Here is an 11,074-nt window from a genome sequence, read left to right on the forward strand (position 1 = left end):
GCACATCTCTGATTTAGGTAGAAAAATTATTAAAAATAAAATAACATCTAGTGCTCAGGATAAGAAAATTACAAGCAACAAATTGCACAATGACTTGCTTTCACTATGTACTTGCTTTCACTTTCTTTCACTCATATCACTATAAGTGGTATGCAATTTAACTTGTGCAACCAATGACTTTTTATTCAGTGATGCAACCACTGGCCACTTTACTATTCGTGTGCTTCATTTATTAAATATTTTTGTTTACAACTTTTTTTTTAAATTTTTAAATGTTTATTTAGTTTTGAGAGAGAGAGAGAGCACGAGCAGGGTAGGGGCAGAGAGAGGGAGACACAGAATCCGAAGCCAGGTCCAGGCTGGCTGTCAGCACAGAGCCAAATGAAGAGCTCAAATTCATAACTGTAAGATCATGACCTGAGCTGAAGTCACACACTTAACTCACTGAGCCACCCAGGCGCCTTTTTTGTTTACAAATTTAAGGAATTTTCTTATTGCTCACACTCACCTGGACTTCAGATTTTCTTTTATGTACTTTCATTTTGAATATTGTATGTTCTGATATAATTTAAATATTCTTATAAAATTACATAATTGAAAAATTAGCCAAGCTAATCACTCAATATGTCTTAGCAACCAAAAGATTGAGATGATCCTTAGTCCATTTAAAATATTTCAATATGCAATTCCACATAAAATAGTTGTTCTTTTATATTTCTTCTTACATTTAATACTCATCTGCTTATTAATCATTTAATCAGCAAATATTTTGAGCCCATACCATGTGCAACATATTGTTTCTAGGCACTGAAGGTATAGCAGGGAAACATACTGTCAAAAAATTCCTGCCCTTGTACAATTGCCTTTCTAGTGTGGGAGACTGAAAATATGTAAATAAAATACTTTGTATATTAGATAATGATATGTGCTAAAGAGTCAAAGAAAAATATAGAATCTTATTTTTTAACATGAATTATGTACTGAAATATGGACATGAGGGAGTCTGAAAAATTTAGTTACCAGGCTTAAAGAAGAATATAAAAGAGTCTGAGAACAAATGCTGGAGGCCAAAAGAAACAATAGGTAGAAGAGTATTTATTACTTTGGCCAATATTTAAAATTTCAATCTTCAGCAATAGTAAAAACAACATGATTATTTCTAATATAATAAAGCTATTCTTCATGCAAAAATGTCTCAATCTGTCCCCTCAAAACAGGGTCCCAAATTACCACCAATCACTATATCCATCCCTGAGTAACAGTAATTCTTCCTTAAATTTTGCTGCAATTCATCTTTCATATATTTAGTTCCTAAAAATTAATTTATATGAACCATCAACAATTTATGGAAATTAGTAAATGAGGTATAAGGAGTAGATAAAAAGCTAACACGCACAAACATATAACTAATAAGACAAGTAAGACTATATAGATATGTATAATTATTAAAATTCTCTGGTTTGCAATGGGTCACAGAGCTGTAGTTTAAAGTTTTAGTTTGTCCTTTTACTGAGCATTCATTGTTCCCTTGCTTTCCTCCAACATTTAGCTGGTGTGATTTAAATCTTCATTTACAAAGGGGTCAGAAACTTTGTTGATTCTGTCTTTAGTGGGTTCCTGTAGTTTTCCAGGGAGTATTAAAAAGTAACTCCCCAAAAGAAAATCCCAGATTCAGACCTATGACTCTCTGTCCCTATTGTTAAGCAATATTATATTGGACACTATGCCAAAAACTAAATGGTATAGTGTTTTAACTGTACGGCCAGGAAATAGACCCAAAATGGAAAGCTGAGATGAGCTTTCTAAGCTGGTGGTATCTGAATTTGTTGATACCTTCTTTGCTACTCTGATGCTTGTTCAGTTGGCTCACATTCAGCGTGACCATGTTAGTCCAAGTGGAGCTTACATAGGCTATAAACATGAACTTTCCCTCGCAGATCTCACCTGGAGCCACCATTGGTGCCAAGTGCTTAGCCAGCCAATGTAAAGGTCAACACTGACTCAATAATGGGGCTTTATGTCCCAGGGGAACCAGCCAGTCACCTGGTGGGAGGATAATTATAGGAGATCCTTTTCATAATGGAGAGGCCAGAGATTTCTCCTCATAGAAATAAACCTGTTGGATATGGATTTTCCATATCCATTTTCCCCTCAATGTTTGCAGTGCTTCTGTAAAAGCCGCCTTTTTGACATCCGAATGTTTCATCATCATGGTGCCCACGGCACTCACAGGGGTAAGTTGCTACACAAGTCATGTCTTTGAAGCTTATGTGTTTGTGTACCACTCTTACAAAAAAAAGCAATGTGTTATTATTATTATTCCTTTATATCTCAAAAATCTCATATAAATATATGTGGTTAGCAGAATATTAATCTCATTGAAGATCCTTAAAGAAAGACAATTTGATAAGTATAATGCCAGGATCCCTTGCAACACAGGAGTAGATAACTACAGACTGACATACAGAAAGGCACTGGAAGGTTTTGCCCAGGCAGATCATACGAGTTATCATCATGACTCATAGGAGTTATCATAATCCACCTGTAGATTGAAAATGTGTCCATCAGATGTAGACACTGTGAACACAGAGTTTAATGTCTGAGGCTTCTGAACACAGGATTACACAGTTAAGTTGAGAATATCATTTTTTTAGATATTATAAAAAGTTTTATCAACAAAATGCAGAAAGTTCAGAGAACATTACCTGACACAGACTATGAGTGAGAGAAAAAAAAAAGCGAAGACAATATATTGGTTGAACTGAATCTTGAGTGATGAAAATAAATTAGGCATCAAAGACAAATGGGAAAGTTTCTAGGAAGGCAGAATAAATGTTAATTACGACTGGGAAAGTATTTGCTCCTATCAGGGAATGACAAGCAATTCCTAACATAAGTTAGGTGTTAGGACGAGCTGAAAGACCGTCCTCTAATTTCTAGAGGAAATCCAAAACTGTCTTTCCTCCTAAAGAAGCAAAGCTTTCTTGTACGTGTTGGAGAAAAAGCTTTTTTGTTAACAACAAATCTAGAGCGCTCTACTTGGGTAGAGTTGGGTAGAAGAAGAAGTTTTGCCAATAAGAATAAAGGGATGTTGATAGAACTAAAACGGCCCTAGGTTTTTGTGACTCGCACCATTTCCCCTTCAATGCCCTTGTTTTCTTTCAACCAGTGGCTATGGCAGTATAGTCCTGATTAACGTAGAGGAGGTATTGAACCTTGGATGATCAAAGGGGAATCAAACAAACTCCATATTGGAAAGGAGGCAGAAATAGGCCACAAAAGCTTCTCTGCTGTGGACTTTTTTTCTTTTTTTAATGTTTTTTTTTTTAATTTATTTCTAGGAGAGAGAGAGAGAGAGAGACAGCGTGAGCAGGGGAGGGTCAGAGAGAGAGGGAGTCACAGACTGAAACAGGCTCCAGGCTCTGAGCTGACAGTCAGCACAGAGCCCGACGTGGGGCTCGAACCCACGAACCGCGAGATCATGACCCGAGCGAAAGTCGGACGCCCAACCGACTAACCCACCGTGGCGCCCCGCTGTGGGCTTATTTTTATTGGAGACATCTTAGATTCTGGCAGTCCAAACTAAATCAATAGAATCAGAAACCAGAAAGAGTTCTGTGGGCCATGTCCTTGCAATAAATGAGAATGTATATTTTCCACTAATGGTACCCATGATAGATAGAATAATCATTGGATTAACATAAATAGGCCCAGAGTAGGTGGCCAGTCAATGGTTTGAAGGAATTGAGTTCTTATATTGGCTGTTCATACTTTATAACAGGTAATGCTAATAATAAAGTTTCTTTGAAAAGGAACTGTTCTATAAACTAATTCGACTAAAAATGAAGTAATACTGAATAAGATAAAAAATAATTTATATCCAAAAATGTGTTTTCCAACGTAGAATATACGGTAGTCTAAAGCCTCATTTAAGTCCCTAATTCTTTTTTTTTTTTAATTCTTTTTTTTTTTTTAATGTTTTATTTATTTCTAGGAGAGAGAGAGACAGCATGAGCAGGGAAGGGTCAGAGAGAGAGGGAGACACCGACTGTGAAATAGGCTCCAGGCTCTGAGCTGGCAGTCAGCACAGAGCCCGATGTGGGGCTCGAACCTACGAACCGCGAGATCATGACCCAAGCGAAAGTCCGATGCTTAACCGACTAAGCCACCCAGGCACCCCTTGAGTCCCTAATTCTTGATAATTTCTGTAATAAATCATTACTCGCATCTTTTGGAAAGTTCTATAATCGAGGTAGAATTATCTGTCACACTTTATGTAAGTTGTACAGGTTGGGGTATATATCTGTTTACCAGTGTGTATCACCTTGGTGCTATTCCCTCCATAAAAAAAAAAAAAAAAAAAAAAAAAAATAGCTCCACAGCTTGGAATTTAAATTTGTGCTCCTCTTTGCTTGTTTGTTTGTTTGTTTGATGATATATAGATACTATGAAATATTTTGCCCTGTAAACTACTAAAAGGACCATATCCATCTCTATCTAATTTTTGAGCTTTATCATTAACAGAGGCTTAGCAGAGATTTCTTTAAGAAGAGGTGGTTTTATATTACATGCTGTAAAAATCACAGTTCAAAATTACCTGAGTAAATTTATTTTCCTTAACAAGTGCTTTATAAATATTCATTTTAAAAGTCCTGTTTATAAATTGAAATGGTCCTTTGCAAATGTCCAATTACAATCATTTGACAAGTATAAATACACTTTGTGGCAAACAATACTCTGATTTATGCAGATCCCATTAGATATGACTGCGGACTATAATTATCCTAGTGGACTATAATTTTGCCTTGCCCAGTCATTTACAGAGTTTAATGCCCTCAACTGAGATGGAATTCTTGAAGCTGCTTCTAATAGTGGCAATGATGTATGTGTCACCGCCCCTTCTAATTCTGTTTTTGCTTGAATAAGTAATCTCAGCTAGAACCTCATTCATATCATTTTGCTCAACTCAACAGGTCCAAAACAAAATAATAATATGAATAGCAAGTTATTTTTACTCAGCCAAAAAACCCAAAAAAACAAACAAACAAACAAAAAACTTGTTTGCAACCTTTGTAGATATTTTCTCTGTTTAGTATATTTGGTCACTAGAGGTTAAACACATTGCAAGTTAAATTATTGCCTTGCTGAAGTAAATTGCCTCTTTTAGAGAATATTATACACTCGCAAGAAATTACAGCTAAAATATATGTGTCAAATTTGAACAAAAAAATACATGTTTACGCCCCTATTTTAAATGCATGACCCGTCATTTATCTTAACGTGGTAGATAAAACCAGTTTTTAGAATTTAATACACCTTTAGTAATAGTAAATAACAACGTATAACCCAACTTAATCACAAGAGAGCATATACCCAAATCTCTTTAGCAAAGTGTTTGCATGACATCAAGTCAACCAGGTGATTAAGACAAATCACCTGCTATGGCACCATTCAAAGCCACCTGCATGTGAACACAATCTTAAATAGCACCATACTGATCCTGAAAAGTCACCATGTTATGGCGTTTTTCAGCTGACATTCACCAAATAGTGGTGAAATGTGGTCCTATTTTTCTAATTTACATGACATTCTATGTAGAACAGAGTTTATTATGAGAGCAATTCTCTTATTTTTTTTCTCAACCCAGCAGAAAGATGCAACTAAGAGGAATTATTCTTTCAATTTGCTAGTATGATATTGCTTTTATTGATTGAGTTCTTAGCACAAAAATAAAGTAAGATATGCAATCCCAATCAAATTCCCAACAAGTTATAGATATCTACAAATTGATACTAAAGTTTATATAGAGAGGCACGAGACCTCAAATAGACAAAACAATATTGAAGGGGAAGAACAAAGTTGGAGACTAATGCTATACAACTTAAAGATTTGCTTTACAGCTCTAGTACTCAAGAAAGCATGGTATAGGTGAAAGAACTGAAAACTGATCAGTGGAAGAGAAAAGAGAGCCCGGACATAACCCCACATATAGTGAAATGATTTTTAACAAAGGAGGAAAACAGTCTTTTTAACAAATGGTGTCGGAATAACTAGACATCTACACTCAACAACAAGAAAAAAGAAGCTAGACAGAAACTCTTCACAAAAGAATAACTCAAAATGGCTCACAGACTTAAAACCATAACACTCCTAGAAGATAACAGGAGGAATATTATAGCAAAATTGGATATAGCAATGACTTTTTAGATATAACACACCAAAGACAAAATCCACAAAGAGATAATTGATAAACTGGACCTCACTGAAATTGAAAACCTCTTCTCTGTGAAAGACAATGTCAAGAGAATAATAAGACAAGCCACAGGCTGGAAGAAAACATTTTTAAAAGATACATATGATAAAGGACTATTATGCTAAATATATAGAGTATATAAGTATATATATAAGTATAGTAGGTATCATAGGGGGCCTCTTAAAACTCAACAATAAGAAACAAACAACCTAGGGGCACCTGGGTGGCTCAGTCAGTTAGGTGTCTGACTTCGGCTCAGATCATGATTTCATAATTTGTGAGTTCAAGCCCCACATCGGGCTCTACACTGACAACTCAGAGCATGCAACTTGCTTCAGACTCTGTGTCTCTCTCTGTCTCTGCCCCTCCCCTGCTCACACACACTCTGTCCCTCCCTCTCAAAAATAAAATAAAAACATTAAAAAATTTTTTAGTAAAAAGCAACCTAATTAAAAAATGGGCCAAAGACCTTGAGATATATACATGGCAAATATGCATATGAAAAAAAAGTTCCACATCCTATGTCATCAGGGAAAAGCAAATTAAAGCAACAATAAGATACCCCTACACACTTTTTAGAATAGACAAATGTGGAACACTGACAACCCCAAATGCTGGTGAGGATGTGCAGCAATAAGAATTCTCATTCATTGCTGTGAATGAGAATGGGTGGGAAGACAAAATGGCACACAGCCGTTAAATAAATAATTACTTTATTATTATCCATACAAAGATGTACTTCAATATTTTTCACAATTGCAACATCATAAAAATTGCTAAACTGTTAAATTACTATAGTCTACATCCATTAAAATTCTAGTCAATTTGAAGAAGATGCATTATATTATTTCAAAGGATGCTTGACAGGAAATCCCTTTCATACTAAGAAATTAACAATTTCTATATACTTGCCTTCTATACATAACACTACCCTCAGTTTACAATTTCTGTATTCGACTTTGGACACCAGAAAGCCCCAAATTCCACATTTAAATGGTATAAAGAATGAACAGTTTTGTTGAGACAAAAAGTGATTTTTTGAGATTAAAAAAGATAGTGGCATAGACTTATTCATGCTCCATCTGTCGTTCCACTCTCTCCAATGGCAACTTCAAGGCACATTAAATGTACTTTGTGTTTCCTAAAAAAAATCCTTGCACAATAGACCCACTCGGAGATGAAATCAGAGGAGTTCCAAAGAAAAAGAAATGTTCCCTTTCTCAGGAGCCTGGTTAATTGTATGTGCATTCATTTTGATTGATTTTTAAGACTGATGGAAAGAAAGTAACTTTTCAGTGGAGAAACAATTATGGCAGGAACTGCTATCCTTTACTGAATGAACAATGCTGTTTATAAAGGAAGACAATTACAAAGGTTTGTTTCCGGCTGCTAATTTTGCGGTACTGAATTAGTATGACACTGCTGGGGGCTGCTGGAAACCTTTATGATACATAAGCAGGAAGGAGCGGGCCTGATGAGTGGCGTTAATCATCAAAAGCTCCAGTTAGTGAACTAGTGAATGTGTCAACAGAGGCCAGAGAGGAGTTACCCCTGCCTCCACCCCCCAAAATCAATTTTGAAGGAAATGTCAAGTAAAAGCAAACGCAACCCAAATCTTTGATTAATTTTACGTGAATCAATTAGAGGCAAGAAACAATTCTTGTTGCGAACAAAGTAGTTTATGTGAGAGGAAAATCAACAAAAAAATTAGCCCATCTGTATTTTCTCCTTTTCAGCACTTTACTTTCATTAGTTTGTAGAGCTGCCTTAACAGCTCTAGCAAAAGTACAATGGGGTGCCTTAAACAAACAGACTTTATTGTCTCACTGTTCTGGAGTCTGGAAGTCCAAAATAAACATGCTGGAAGGCTGAGATCTTTCTGAAGGCTGTGAAAAGAATCTGTCCTGTGCCTCTCCTTTCCGATGATTTGCTGGCAGTATTTGGCCTATAGAAACATCATCCCATTTCTGCCTTTATTATTCACACAGCTTTCTTCTTCTGTGTGCCTGTCTCCAAATTTCCCTATTTTATAAGGACATTGGTCATACTGGATAAAGGCCAACCCTGATAACCTCATTTTAATTTGACTATTTCTGTAAAGATCCTATCTCCAAGTAAAACCACATTCACTGAGGATTAGGAATCCAACGTATCTGTAGAGGTGAGGATACATGATTCAACCCACAACATGATTTAAAAAAAAATAGTGGGGGGTGCCTGGGTATCTCAGTTGGTTAAGCGTCCCACTCTTGATTTAGACTCAGTTCAGGACCTCAAGGTTTGTGAGATCAATCCCTTGTCATAGCTCTGAGCTGACAGTGCAGAGCCTGGTTGGGATTCTCTCTCTCTGCCCCTCCCCTGCTGGTTCTCATTCTCTCTGTCCCTCTCTCTCTTTCAAAATAAATAAACATAAAAAAATAGTGAATAAGTTGCACTTTGAATCTATATCTAAACATTTAAAGTGTGCTTCAAGGATAAAACATACACTTACCAAAAAATTTGCAAGGGGAAGAGCATGGAAATCCGTGCACCTTAAAGCTCTGAAATATTAGCAAATTAAAACCTATGTTGCCATTGTTGTCATTGTTCCTGTTATTGTTGTATCTCATAAAGATAGGATCATTAAATGCTAGCTCTGGAATGCCACGCCGTTTTCTACATGAAGAATCCAAAGTTGCCTTCATGTTTAAAATCCTGAAGAAATTATAAACCCATACCAATTCAGTAGAAATCCTAACAGCACCCTAAACAGAAATCAGACACAGTTTATTCTTTCTGTGTATATTCTGTAGGTCTTCCACCTGGTGGTGGATAATAAAATTATCTTTTTTAGTTTTGCTATATGAATAAAATCATCACATGTAGGTTCTGAAGTGAAGAGTAAATTGAAAGATTATACATGATTACTTCTATGGCAAAGAAAATACTCATCAGAAGGAAGAATACTGTCAAAGAGAATTAACATAGTATGTGTCAAGTGCTGAACGTAAGAGAATCATGTTTTACATTTCACAAGCCATTTAACATCTCCATTGTTTTAAGGTCGCTACAGGAATGATTGTATTACAAGGGTTATTTTTCACTTTATAGGTGGTAAATGCCAATGTGAACATGATAATGCTTTCAATCATCAGTGACCATGTTGGACAGACATATCTTGCAAACACATTTGGTTTCCATACCATCCATGTATCCTAGGATTGCCAACTATCCTACAGAAAACTATTGCCAAGACAGGTTAAATAACAGCTGTGGATTTTTTGTTTGTTATTTTTTCAAGCCTTGCAGCTGTGAAAGCCCTATTTCCATCTTCATAGTTTTCCTTCAATCCGAGTTTAAAATACAGGATTCTTGCTTCCCTAAGGCTATTTGCAACGTTAGGTACTGACAACCAAGTCTGACCACTGACCCACTCCAATCTGCAGCTAATTATGTTTGACAAGAAAATCTTGATTCAATCACAACATTTAGCAACTCATTTCTTCTCCGGGTCTTTTAAGCTTTTCTAGAATATTGCATAACCAGCTGCTTTGCCATTTGCCTATGTTTAGTCAAATGAGGGATTGCACTGCATTATATTATGATAAAAGCAGGCTGCGTTTGCCAACATGAAATAGTAACTATGATAGTACAACTTACATGAGTTTTTTTTTTTAAGTTTTATCCAGTACTCTTACAATGCCTTTTTTAAAATTAAACTTAGTCTTTGAAAATGGATTGGCAGATATTAATGTCATTTATAGCAATAAGATTTCACATTTATGAAATATTTTGTAAGAAAAATATCCAGATGCTAAAAGAATTTTATTTCTTAGAATCACATTTGCCATTTTTTATGGTTAATCTTACAGTGCTTACCTAGAGCTAACTCCCTGTAACACTTAGCATTCCATGCCACATAACAGATATTCAACAGATATTGACTAAATAGAACTATTATGAGAATAATAATTATTTCAAAAAACCTTGAAATAGGCCCTTTTCAAAGCACTTAAAATTGATCATCTCATTTTAGTTATCATAGCAGCCCTAGGAAGTAATTATTATTATTCCCATTTAAAAAAAAAAAAAGGCTAAATAAGGTATCAAACAATGGGAGAGTACAGATGAGTTTGCACCTAGGCTGTCTAACCTCAGAACTCATGTTATAATTATTATGCTGTTCTTCTTTTTAAGTGTGGAGGTATTTAAAAAATAAAGGGAGCTGAAAGTGTGTTTTGTTTTTATTACAGAATAATCTTGTAATGCATGGTGGCACTGAAATTCTGGGAAAGTCCTGTGACATTGTGAAGCCCATGGCATCGCTTCCTTAGACTGAGTCAAAGCAGCATCAATGTTTCCCCTCTAATGACTTTATGTTTGAGGATTATGAACATTGTATATGCTTGCAATGATTTAGCAGACGTTTACTATCTTGGGTTCTCACGATAAAGAATCCTTAAATAGGAAAACATTAAGTAACCCTTCTCCTGCCTCCCCCTCCCAAAAACAAAAGCAAAACAAAACAAAAAACTCAGCCAATTGTGTTCCCATACAAATAGCTCAGTGCCAAAGTTTTTTTTTTTTTTTTTTAATGTTTATTTATTTACTGAGAGAGAGTGGGGCAGGGGAGGGTCAGAGAGAAAGGGAGATGGAGAGCCAGGGTCCCTACAGTCAGCACAGAGCCTGATGCGGGGCTTGAACTCACAAACCATGAGATGATGACCTGAGCTGAAATCAAGATTTGGAAGCTTAACCAACTGCACCACCCAAATGTCCCTCAGTGCCAAAGTTCTTTATGTCTTCAGGGTGTGTTCTTGTGAGCATGGCAATTTCAGAAAG

At 35.9% G+C, this 11,074-nt stretch overlaps 1 long non-coding RNA gene across 1 annotated transcript; it reads left to right on the top strand.

Annotated features, from left to right (window-relative positions):
* The first annotated feature begins 2,068 nt into the window (after positions 1-2,068).
* LOC120225736 lies at positions 2,069-10,647 on the top strand. The gene is made up of 2 exons (XR_005526881.1): positions 2,069-2,234; positions 10,486-10,647. It is a non-coding gene; the product is annotated as an uncharacterized LOC120225736 (long non-coding RNA).
* The last annotated feature ends 427 nt before the right edge of the window (positions 10,648-11,074 follow it).

Source organism: Hyaena hyaena, unplaced genomic scaffold (assembly GCF_003009895.1).
Source record: "Hyaena hyaena isolate Hyena2069 unplaced genomic scaffold, ASM300989v1 scaffold_1497, whole genome shotgun sequence".
Classification (NCBI taxonomy): Eukaryota; Metazoa; Chordata; class Mammalia; order Carnivora; family Hyaenidae; genus Hyaena; species Hyaena hyaena.